This window comes from Lethenteron reissneri, chromosome 5 (assembly GCF_015708825.2).
Source record: "Lethenteron reissneri isolate LAM-NWPU_2019-01 chromosome 5, ASM1570882v1, whole genome shotgun sequence".
Lineage (NCBI taxonomy): Eukaryota > Metazoa > Chordata > Hyperoartia > Petromyzontiformes > Petromyzontidae > Lethenteron > Lethenteron reissneri.
Genome location: NC_083783.1, coordinates 7,630,373 through 7,643,139, shown reverse-complemented (window position 1 = coordinate 7,643,139; position 12,767 = coordinate 7,630,373). Strand labels below are relative to the sequence as shown.

The window sequence follows — 12,767 nt, the reverse complement described above, 5'->3', positions numbered from 1 at the left end:
ACCTCGGTGTACGTTGAAACTTAAAAAAAAAGTTAATTAACATTGACACAATTCCACAGATGAAATAAATGCTCCCCACTGAGATTGTGGTGGGGGGGGGAGGGCAAGGGGCAATGAGAGCCGGTATTAGACCCACCAACGTGGCTTCGCTCAGCCCAGGAGGTGCGCACATTCCACATGTCAGAGTGTATATTCACAGCTACAGCACCACCGCTCTCTCAGGCCTGCTCTCTCTTGAGTGCCTTGTGCAGAAAAACCCAGGGAGTCAGACAGAGAAGCACCTGTGCATACCAGCATGCACCACAAAGTCTGGAGCGTGTGTACCTATGGGAAAACCGCTGGGCCCGCTCTTGACAGGAATATTTATGGGGCAGCGCATTTTAAAACACATTTTAAAAAAGATGAATGGTATTTGCAGTCGCGGATATAATTTACATTAAAGGAAACCCCACTGGCATGGCACAATGTACTTTTAATTATTACATTTCTGCCTTCATTGCAATTGTGAGAAAATGTGCCAACATTACCATAAACCCTCTTAGCAAACGGGCTCCGTGCGCTTTGTCATAAATCAGAGATACGAAACACACTCGGCAAGTACGATTCACTCAAGCTTCCTGTGCAGCGTCGCACATGACCAGTGGTGTTATTGCTACGGCAAAGAAAGGAAGATGATTTTAAAAGCAGTGCTAGGAACTGTTAAGAGTTTTTGCGTGACGGTAAGAAATTCTGAAGGGCTGGTGTCCTTTTCTACGTTATCTATTAATTCAGACATTATCCCTCCTGTTGGCGGTGCGGATAAAAAAACAAATTACACACAAAAGCCACGATCTGCCTTCGCAACCTGGTCTCACAGAACAAGCCGTGTCATCAGTGTGCAGGGCGACATTTCGGCCACAAAAAATAAAACACCACCGATCCAGAAAACATTCACGAAAAAAAAACAACAATCCAAATTTGTCTTCTTTCTTCTTTCGGCCTCAAAACAGCCACAGCCTGCACTTACGACATCATGAAAAGTGAATAACCTTCAAGAGAACGTTGTCATGCCATTAAATTATGCATGTTGCCAGGCCAGCCAACCAAAGAAAAGTTTTAGAATGTAACGCCTACTGTACAATCGTGGCACCTCTCGAGTTTCTGTCATAAAATATCGCAAGAATACGCAGAGCTCAGCCGATTACTATCTGTGAGCAGGAGGCTTTGCTGATATCCTCGCGTCTAAATTGCATGAGAGCCTCACGAAAGCGGAGAATCATCAGCAAGCCCACTTTTCGGCTTATGCTGTGCGTCTCTTGCACTTTGCGGTGTTAACGCGATGTTAATTTAATGTGCCACGGCGTGAGAATTAGGCAGAAAGGAAGGAAGCCTAGATGCGAATAGGGCAAAGTCCTCCGCTGAGACGCGAGACGCGATGTTTCGCCTGCCGACTTGCTAAATTAATAAATCCCTAAGTGCTCCTTCTCAAAAGCAGCCCGATGTTTACTTCCGTCGGTGTCAAATTTAAATCACAGCTCACCCAACGCGCGCATACTCAATGTACGGCTCTCGCCGGTAAATTCTGATGCTTGTGCAACACAAAGGAAGTGAAAGCTGTCACGCTCATGACTATGGGCTGTCAGCATCCAAATAGAGAGAGCCAGGGCTTAATTTCAGCCAGGGCCTCTTCGGGTCAGTGACCCGCAAAAAATGTTGGTACACCGCATCCTTTATACCTCTCGCCAAATGGCCTTGGCTTCTAGTTCTGTGCCACCTTGGGAGGCTGGTCTAATAGTGACGCAGAAAAATACTTTGTGAGAAATGAAAGCCCTGCAAATAGCACAAAGCTCTGAAAGAACTTTGAGACGACGCGTCAAAAAATTGTATGGCAACAGCTGTGACAATTGGCGTGCGTGAAAAGTTGTAATGAATTTTAGCACGCTCTCAATAATTATTTCTGCAACAAAAGTGTCCCCCTTGTTTGGCGTGAGACAATTCGCTCTGAAAACCAAACGAGCTCGATTTTGCAGTCTGTGGACATTTTTCGAAAAAATGCATCTCAAAACATATTTATACGTCTTCTTGGTTCTTTTGGTAAAGTCACGTAGAAGGGAAATAATAAACGAATGAAAATAAAACAGAATAATATTATTTTATTATGTTTTATTTTTATTATTTTATTATTTCCCTTCTACGTGACTTTACCGAAAGAACCAAGAAGATGAATCCCTGCAGTCACGAAAGCTTTAAATCGAAACATATTTATACGCTTCCGCTTATTCAACTTTGAGTAAATCTTGTATATGGATTCTTTAAAATGTATTTGTAATATTATATTTTTGACGCTGAGTGTCTGCTGCTGTGTCCTGTACAGCACTTTGAGATCCTTGATGAAAAGCACGATACAAATGGAATAATATTATTCATTATTACAACGGTAGGCAGAAACCTCAAAAACAGCGCTAGCTCATGGGGATAGCAATCCTGCAGGAACACCTTCTCGTATTCACCACATGCATTGCGGCTTTTGAAACAGTGAGTTTTTTTCTTACCGAATTCCAACAGAACATGGCTCTTCTTTTTTTTTGACAGCCCTGTTCTTCACCTGAGGACGGCTGCTTGCGTTGTGGCCGAAACGTCGTGGGAATTGTATTTTATTATGTTTTATTTTTATTTTATTTTATTATTTCCCTTCTACGTGACTTTACCGAAAGAACCAAGAAGATGGCTCTTCTTGTTATTTTGGTTGCCGACCCCTTCACGAGCTGCTCAACAAAACGCCAAAGCCACACATTGTGTCGGATGGATAAGTGTCTGAACTGCCCCTAGCAATGCACCAGCTTAGCACACGGTGTTCAACAATTATGTATCCATTCAATAAATGAATGTGTATAATAATAATATACACTACTTTGAAAACATTTACAGTGCGTCGTGAAGACAATCAAAAGCAATTACGGGATGTCGGAAATTTGGAATGGAACGAATAAATACCTTCCCTCCCCCCACTCCCACATCACAAGCGATTTGACAATCGAGTTTGTATTTTCAATTTCTGCTGGTCTCATTCATAGTATTGTTTTACTCTGCAAACCAAGTCGACCTTGACCAAGAAGACCTTAGTGGCTAAAAAAATAAGTATGTAAGTATGGCCCTGCGTCAATCCACATCCAGATACAGGTGTCCCCACACCGTGTCTGTTGTTAGGGGAATTTTGACCATACTTCTCTAAGCTGGTCAATATAAGTTGGCGAAGAAAAGGGAGAACCGGGAATGTTTCAGACACCACATGGCCACACCGATGTAAGCTGTGGCCGGGAAATCAAACTGAGGTCACCAGATTTGTTATGCAGTACGCTTACCACTATTCCCACCACGCTTTCCTGGTTGAAATAAAGCATATGTATATTTACTGAGCGGGCAGTGGCTGCTTAGGTGATGAGCACATTGCGCTACGATCCCAGCGACCTGAGGTTGATTCGTGACCAAAGCTAACATCGCCAACCGACAACCGACCAGAGTGGTGAAATATGGTCAAATAAGCCTCATGATTCGACACGGCATGGAAAGGTCCTCTTCCAACAGTTCGATTGGCGAAAAGTGCAATACAAACCAGCTGTATCGATGGAACAACGCTCATTCATTCACATCAAGCATATTGCCCCCCATTGAAAAAACTGAACATCGTGTGGAATCAGATATGTAGGGCTGGATACGTAATTATGGGACAAAGTGCTCTAACACTGCCACAGAGAGGATTTATTTTGGGGGACGTGTTGATAATGACTCAGGGAATAACCCCAACACATCGGGGTATTTTATGGGCAATGCCTCAGAGTGCTATCGGTGGAATGGCCTATTTCAGCAATGGGCCATTTGGGAACTTCAATGGCTGGGTAATAGATTGCGGACAGAATCTTAATTTTAACGGCAGGCAAACTAGATCACGACTAACTTTCCTGATTTATGGGTTGCACGATGTATGCAATGTAACCGGAGGCTTATAAGTTCACATCTTCCTCACTGCTCAGTCTATCGTGTGCCTCTGTGAACTCAGACAAAGTTCACATTTGTTGTTGCCTATTTCTCAATTCTCAGCATTCAATGCACGTGAGACTGTAATATCCTAGGACACGCTTACAAGACACATTGCATCATGAGCCCGCATTACACAACACACAAAAAACTGCTCTTTTAGTGCAGGCTAGCCGGCTCAAACACTCTGCTGCATGAACCCAGCTATCCGAGTTCGATCCCTAATCACGCCGAACATTTACGGAGATGCACTACACCGCCGCTTGACCACCTGAATGTGAAATTGTAGTTGTTGCTCTGCGTCGACATCGGCCGAAGAAGAGATGAGTGGCGAGTGATGTCTAAACAGGTCCTGGGATGCCCCTCGCCCCAACCTAAACTGACCAGTGTGATGAATATTCGTGAAAAAACCCTCCACGAATTGACATGGCATGCGAGGGCCTTCAGCGAGTTTATTGAAGAAGGCCTGCAATTTATGATTACCGCGAGTGGGCAAATGTTGACGTGGTTTCCCCCTTAAATGACTGATATTTTGTTGCAAATGTGCACGTTCTAATTCCAGATATTCCACGCTAGTGCGCTCCTCAACAATTGTTTGAAATGTTACGCTTCAGTCAACGTTTATTGCAATTTACATCTATTTCTTTGGGCCTTGCGGTGCATGGAGAAGCCAAGTGGTTACCCTATTAACAGCCCTTTGTCAATAAACGTCTGCGTGAAAGCGTGCATCGTAGTCCATTGGGTGTTGCTTGACCATACTCCACCACGCTCGTCGGTATGACGTGGGAAATCGACCTCAGGTCGCCTTATTTCATAGCGCAGTGAGTCAACCACTGCGCCAGCAACTGATCAATAAAAAAGAAAGCTAACACAAGGCGAATTTAGACTGAAATAAGTTGAGCTATTTCTCCGACTTCTGAATAGATATCCCGAGTAAATTAAAATCAACCCACTACTTTAATTCGTCACTAAGCGACAATGACAATCTGGACAGCGCTTGCAAACGAAAGATTATCCATCTCAAGGGACTTCTCAGGTCAAATATTGCAATGAGGTTCCACAAAAGGTGCACCTCGTGCAGCCCTCCAAAGACCGCTCGTGTCGCCTTCACAGACTGCTGGGGCAAGTTGATGTTAACGAGCACTCCATGGCACACACGCGGGGGTGGATTGGCCACAACCACGCCCGGCCGCCTTTGTCTCCCCCAGTGGCGATTTTTACCACACACCGCAGCTGGTACTAATTTGACGCTGAGTCGACCTAGGGGAGGCCCACTCCAATACTACAACAGCCGCCACTCGGCGACGTCACCACGGCGCCTGTGCCAGGCAAGGTGCATATTCTTAGGTTTTTTTTCGGTAAAGTCACGTAGGTAAAAAAATCAAAATTAATAAAAGTAAAATAAAATAAAAATCACGACGTTTTGGAGGCAACACAAGCTTCCGTCTTCAGGTAGAACCGTCAAAGCACGCTCACCTACGTGACTTTACCGAAAAAACCTAAGAATATGAATACTTGCAGTCACGAAAGCTTCAAATCTAGAATTAGGCAAGGTGCACTTTGAGGCCACGTGAAATGTCGAAGGCTCGCTGCTGGCAAGAGGTCACGGGGTCAACCCCGGAGGCGACCCCCACCCACAGCGCCCCTCCCTCAGAAGCCCCGCCCCTCGCCCGGTAACCCCGCCCCTCGCCCAGTAGCCCCGCCCCTTGCTCAGCAGCCCCCGCTCCTCACTCAGTAGCCCCGCCCCTCACTCAGTAGCCCCGCCCCTCCCTCAGAAGCCCCGCCCCTCGCTCAGTAGCCCCGCCCCTCCCTCAGTAGCCCCGCCCCTCGCCTAACAAGCCCCTCCCCTCGCTCAGTAGCCCCGCCACTTCTCCCCTTAAGCCCCGCCCATTCTCCCCTTAAGCCCCGCCCACCCGTTGCCGCCAAACGTCACGTGACCGTCGCGAGCCGACGCCGCGACGCACGTAACGGCGCAATGAGGGAGTGAGTCAGAGACAGGGGGAGGGGGGAGGGGGTCTAATGAATGAAACGTGCACACGGACACGCGCACACGGACACCGATGCACTAGCGACGTTCCCAATTCGGCGTGGCACAACGCGGCAAGCCGAGGGGGGCTTCATCGAGCGATGTTGCTCGCGTCGGATCAATAAAAAAAATATCGAGAAATTCTCACCTTGTTCCGCGTTTCAAGCGCCGGTTTTTTTTTCTCTCTCTCTCTCGTTGAAGACGGGCAAACCCGCGGTTGTTATTCTTCCTCGGAAATAAAAGCTACGGTTTTATCGGATTGTTTTTTTTTTAAAACGACGCAAACCCCAAGAACGTCCCGATTAAAAAATCGCGTTTTTGCTGCCGCCGCCTTCTCTCGCGCGCTCGTCGCGAGCGCGGTCACGTGATCCGCGCCGCCCGAGGCCCCGCCCCCCTCCTCCTCCTCCACAACCGGCTTGCCGTAACCCCGAACGCACGTGCTCAACAGCTGATTGCTGCTGCGTGCTCTCATCGACTCAGCGTCAAATGAGTGTCTGGTGCGGTGGTGTGGAGCCACTAGGGAGACAAAGGCGGCCGGGCGTGGTGCTGGCCACCCACCCCCTCGTGTGTGTGCCGTGCTGCCCTTCATAGGTGCACGCGAATAGCACTTGCTCCGACAGTCTGTGAAGGCCACACGGAAGATCTATTTCTGATTGATAATTGACCTGCATAGCTGTCAACCCACACGGGTTAACCATGTATTCTTGTACAAGGAAATTTAGTTTTAAGGTCCATACGGTACAGCCGTTTCAATACTGGTAGCGCTACAATCGAGTCTATTTGTTTGTGTTTCTCCCTTATGATGGGACTTTGTAGGATGAACTTTGAGATCTACAAGGGCACGGTGTGACCAATAAAGTCTGAATTGGTCTGTCATCAGGTTGGCACTGCTGATAAAGGGTTGACAGGTGTGGGCCTGCCACGTGGGTCTTGGAAACTAATCTTGCAGTACAATTTTTAGGTTAAAAGTGTATCATTGGATCGTGCGAGTAAGAATGTGCGAAAATTTTAACCATAATTGCCCGAAACGTCAACTAATGTATTTTTTTCCACGGTGTTATTGAAGAATGTGTTGAGTTTCGAGCAAGGATGGGGTGGTATTTTCTGCTTTCGGCTGATGGAAATTTGAGAATAAGCGAGGTAGGACCAGAGAGACGGAACATTAATGGACAATGCGTCTGGATACCGTAAATAAATGGCTGTGTTCTTAGGTTTTTTCGGTAAAGTCACGTAGGTAAAACATCAAAATTAATAAAAAAATAAAATAAAGATCACGACGTTTCGGAGGCAACACAAGTCTCCGTCATCAGGTGGGACCGTCACAGCCAGATTAGCTACATCAAGTGAGGCAATGATTCAAGATGTAATCCCTTAAAAGCGAGTGTGGTCACATGCTTTTAATGCAGTATCTCACTAATTACACTGTGTAACAAAACATGTTTTGTTCCTGGGTAGTAAGTGTTATTTCCTAATTGCTTATGCCTCAAAAGTACAGAAAATTGCTATTCCCCACAAACTTTGCTTTTTTGACCAGGACAGTGATATTTTGAAATGTACCTATTTTCAATAAGAAAACGTGGTGTGCATTTGTGTCATTCCTTCACATAAAGTCCTGGTCACAAAAACAAAGTTTGTGGGGAATAATAGCCATTTTATATAGCAATTAAAAAAAAAACTTACTACCCAGGGACAAAAATCGTGTTACATAGTTTTATCAGACGTGTTTGGCTGACCTTCACATGGGCGCTACGGGGGTACAGTAACTCGGCACTCCAGGACATTCACATACAGCACTGTCATGTTCTAAGCCTGCCGTGTGTGATGCAAACAATGACACTCGTGGTTCAAGAATAATCTAGCGGCTTCGTCATTAATATGCGATACACGACTGTGATAATTAACGAGGTGTGGGGTATTGTAGTTTGTATAACCGTTTTTTTAGTTTTATTTTTTATTTTATTTTATTTATTTTTATTAATTTTGATGTTTTACCTACGTGACTTTACCGAAAAAACCTAAGAATATGAATCCTTGCAGTCACGAAAGCTTCAAATCTAGAATTGTATAACCGTGTTTGTGATGGTATAAGTTGTACGATGGTATAGTGGTCTGGTTGAATAATCATCAGCCACGGATAACGTGATGATTTGTGAACATCAGCACTTGGGAGACAAAGGCGGCCCGGACGTGATACTGACCATCTACCACGTAGTGTGCCGTGCCGGCCTTAATAGGTGCTCGCCAACAGACACTTGCATCAAACGGTCTGCATGGTTGTACATGCGTACAATGAATATATAATTTGAAGCTTTCGTGACTGCAGGAATCCATACTCTTTGGTTCTTTCGGTAAAGTCACGTAATTAGAAATAAAATAAAACAAGTAACCAAGTTAGAAATAAAACAAAAACATGTTTTTTTTTCTAACTTCGTGACTTGTTTCATTTTGCTTTATTTTATTTATTAGAAATAAAATAAAACAAAATAAAACATATTTTTATTTTATTTTATTGTGGTTGTAAAAAAATAAAACATGTTTTATTTTGTTTTATTTTATTTCTAACTTCGTGACTTGTTTTATTTTGTTTTATTTTATTTCTAACGGCGTGACTTTACCGAAAGAACCAAAGAAGAATGAATATTTATTTTAACTTCGTGTACTTCGGCTTTAGATTGCAGTCACATTGAGACGCGTGGCGAGAAGAAAAGGTAGCTGGTGGTCAAAGCCCACGTCCGCCTCGACAGATGGAGCGATTAAATCAGCTGGCGCGCACGTGCTCGATACATTTCGACATCGCAGGATCATGAGGTGCGGTGACGGTAAGGGGATGCCTAAATCCAGGTTGTGGATGGAGCACGGCGATGATGATGATGAACTGATGAATCTCGTATTGTCTGTGTTCTAGCTGAGGTGCGTGTCTTCAGGTGTCACCAGACCCCGCACATTCGCCACCGGTTTCGCCTGCCACAATCCTGACGAGGTGGGTTTTAACGTGCCCCTCTAGCTCGATTTGGCCAGAGATGGAACATCGATTGTCACACCGCGTCCCCCACCCCTTGTGACCCAAACCCAGTGTTCAGCACCCCCCCCCCCTCTCCATCACGCCCCACACACGTGTTGAGGGGGTGGGGGGCATCAATGCGGGTCTTGGTCACGTTGACTTGGATTCACTTACTCTTTGGTTCTTTCGGTAAAGTCACGTTGGTAGAAAAAATTAACCCGTAAAAACAAAGTTTTTCACTATAAATCCTTTATATGCGTGGCATCGGGGCGGCTAGAGTCCTCTCGTCCTCTGGCTTGAGATGGCTGCCACCTATGGGTCAGATGATTGTCTGGCAGCATTAAACAATTGGTAATTAAATATTTAAAAAATTTCCCCTAAACAGTGTAAAATTTTGGAATTTTTTTTTCTCACGAAAATGCATTGTCACGCACAACGAGTCTGTGTGCAAAATGTCAGCTCGATTGGATCACGGGAAGTGGGTTAAAAACGACCGAAAGATTTGCACGGTCCTAAGCAAGCAAGCGAACTTAATATAAAGGATTTAATAAAATAAAACAAATCACGACGTTTTCGATCGCAACACAAGCAATCATCATCAGGTGGAACCACCACGTGCCTTTACCGAAAGAACCAAAGAGTATGGATTGCTGCAGTCACAAAATCTTCAAATCAAGATTGGATTAACTTGTGAAATGTTGATTTGAAGCTTTCGTAACTGCACGAATCCTTCCATACTCTTTGGTTCTTTGGGTAAAAGTCACGTGGGTAGAAATAAAACAAAATAAATCACGACGTTTCGAACGCAACACAAGTGCCCGTCTTCAGGAGAAAATCGCGAGCCTTTTTCTCAAAACTTATATAAACTCTTGCTGGTAACAGCTTCTCTTCACAAGGCAGCAGACATCGCGATCTTCACCTGCAGATGGGCGGGGGCTTGTGTTGCGTTCGAAACGTCGTGATCTATTTTATTTTATTTATACCTACGTGACTTTACCGAAAGAACCGAAGAGTTTGTGAAATGTTCTCCGGTGAAGCTGGCAGAGACCAGTGGGGTGGTGCCAGTATTGCGGAGTTTGCATCAGTGTAACCCAGACGCATGTTCACCCTCTCGGCGTTAAAGTGTTATTGCATGTGGTAAAGAAGATGTGTCCATAATCAATGTTTTTGGGTTTAGATCGCGATATTTTGGGTTTAGATCGCCTTAAGAAGATGTGTGTTGAACCATACAAGAGCGTCACTCATGAGGTTCATAGTTAAGAACTGCATTGAGAAACATTTTCACTCGCCTCTGTGTGGCTATTTTCGCGTAAGAAACGGGGTCTATGCAGATCAGTCACCAAACAAAATACTGCCCCATGTGGCACACCACATCCAGTATACCTCTCGCTGTACCGATGTCTCTAGGCCTCTACTTCAAGTTCTACCAGCGACTCGGAAAAACATTGAGAAATTAAGCCCTGGCTGTAAGTGATGCAATGAATGCAATCGTGTTTTTGTATTGCTGCTATTGTAACGTTCTTACCCGCCCCATCTGGACATGTCGTTAAAAACTAACCCGTAAAAACAAAGTTTTTCACTATAAATCCTTTATATGCGTGGCGGCTAGAGTCCTCTCGTTCTCTGGCTTGAGATGGCTGCCACCTATGGGTCAGATGATTGCCTGTCACCATTAAGCAATTGATAATTAAATAAAATTTATTTTTTCCTAAAAAGTGTAAAATTTTTGAAAAAAAATTTCACGAAAATAAATTGTCACGCACAACGAGTATGTGTGCAAAATGTCAGCTCGATTGGATCACGGGAAGTGGGTTAAAAAACGACCGAAAGATTTGCACGGTCATAAGCGCGCAAGCAAGCAAGTGAACTTAATATAAATAATTTAAAAAGGGCTTAATAGCTCATCGGATTCCTCCAGTATAAATATATATTCTGAACATCCGTGATGGTCATCATCAGCATTATCTGCGTTTCTTTTATTGTATGATTTTACACTCACGCGCATTTTACATATATACACCGATGGTGCAATTTTCCCATGTGGACAATGTAAAGACTGCTGCAAATTAATATCGATGAGCATCATATGCGATGTGCATGCATCAGGATGGAAACGTTTACTTAAAATTCCACCGGTGGATGTGAGAATGTGCGGGCGTTATGGACGGCTGAGAACTCAGTTGTGACATCCAACAGGAAAACCGAGCTGCCGAATTGGAAGGTATTCAGTGTGAAGTTTAAATTTACGGGATTCATAATATGCGCTTTACCTTTCAAACAATCTCTCGCTTTCCGGCGAAACAGCATGTGGTGAAAAGGCAAGCTAAATTGGATACTTGGTCGCAGAAGCTGATTTTTTTTTATTGTGAAATACACATTACAAAAGAAAATCAACACAAGCATCATTTTAGTCTACATATTAAAACGTGTTTTCTCTCCGAAGGTTCGTGGTTTAGTCACACTAGCGGCAAGCCTGTTGAGCGATACAAGTTCCACGGACAACACCCCTTGGCAGGGAAATGGCTGAAGCAGTTAAACATGTAGGGTTTCACAGAGATATACAACAATGCGATGCAGGAACACAAGTTTAAATCCTTTGTACATGAGAGCAAGATCACATCACTCCGAACAGTCAAATCAAAACAACCAAACATTGCCACCGTTCGAACACAAGAAAGTTACGCGCGGCAATTACCTTCCCCGTGTTTCACACCGTGGCCCATCGTGGCTCAAACACGTGGCCAACAATGACACCGCTTCACTCCTTCCAACCCGTAGATCAGAGATTATTACACTGGGAACATTGTGAGTGACACGGGTACCGCTTTATTTAGCCAAGGGTACAAAGCAGCAACCCACGTTTGCAGACGGCGCGGTAGCTTTGCCCAAACTCAGGCATTTCGCTTCTTGGTGCTGCGGAAAGTTTACACGGAGAGGATGAGTGAGTGGGTGGAGAAGTGGGACGTGAACAGCACTTGCTGCACCGGTGCCATGGTGAAAAATGTCACAGCCTGTGTTTAGTCGACTCGCAGGATCTCAAAATCAACAAGTTGGCTGAATGTTGATCAGTGTACACTTGAACACGTAAGCTTTCGCGACCAATATTATTCATAAAAGGTTTTTGGGTTAGATCGCGTAAGTATAAATGCGTCGTAACCCTCCACCACCCGACACAGCCAGTAAGGTTTGTCACGTAAACAACGCGCCAATTAGTTACTTCAGTCCACCGGTGTGTTGGTGAGTAAATCTACAACATTTCGTGCGATGATGCTGGATGTAATTACTGTACCAGCTAAACGTCGTATTCAAATTGGAAATATTGTGGATTTACTCTCCAACACACCGGTGGGTTGTAGTACCTAATTAGCACGTTGTTTACGTAATAAATCTTACTGGCTCTGTCGGGTGGTGCAGGGTTACGACATTTATACTGATGCGATCTAACCCAAAAACCTTTATGAGTGTACAAATGGTTGGGAGAACCGTCCATAGGACAGGGCAATTGTTGATAAAGAGTATTTAAATTGAGAGCACGTGTCCGTTTCACGAACTAAAAGTATTATGACGAAACTAATACAAGTAGACTTGAAGAGTTTCGAAAAGGGCCAAGGATGCAAGATATTTGTTATTCGTAGACTAAACGTCGAACAATTTTTTCCCCCATCACTAATCCATGGGTAACACGGGTGTCGCCAGTGTGCTGAGCAGGGTCCCAGATTCCCTGAA

General features: G+C 44.6%; 1 protein-coding gene across 1 annotated transcript in view; it reads right to left on the bottom strand.

The window, feature by feature from the left end:
* The window catches only part of LOC133352006 (rho guanine nucleotide exchange factor TIAM1-like), a 150,458-nt gene extending 144,095 nt beyond the window's left edge, over positions 1-6,363 (bottom strand). Inside the window, exon 1 of the mRNA XM_061567711.1 lies at positions 6,189-6,363. The gene's annotated coding sequence lies outside the window, so the exon portion shown is untranslated. The remainder of the gene's footprint in view (positions 1-6,188) is intronic.
* Positions 6,364-12,767: the final 6,404 nt, after the last annotated feature.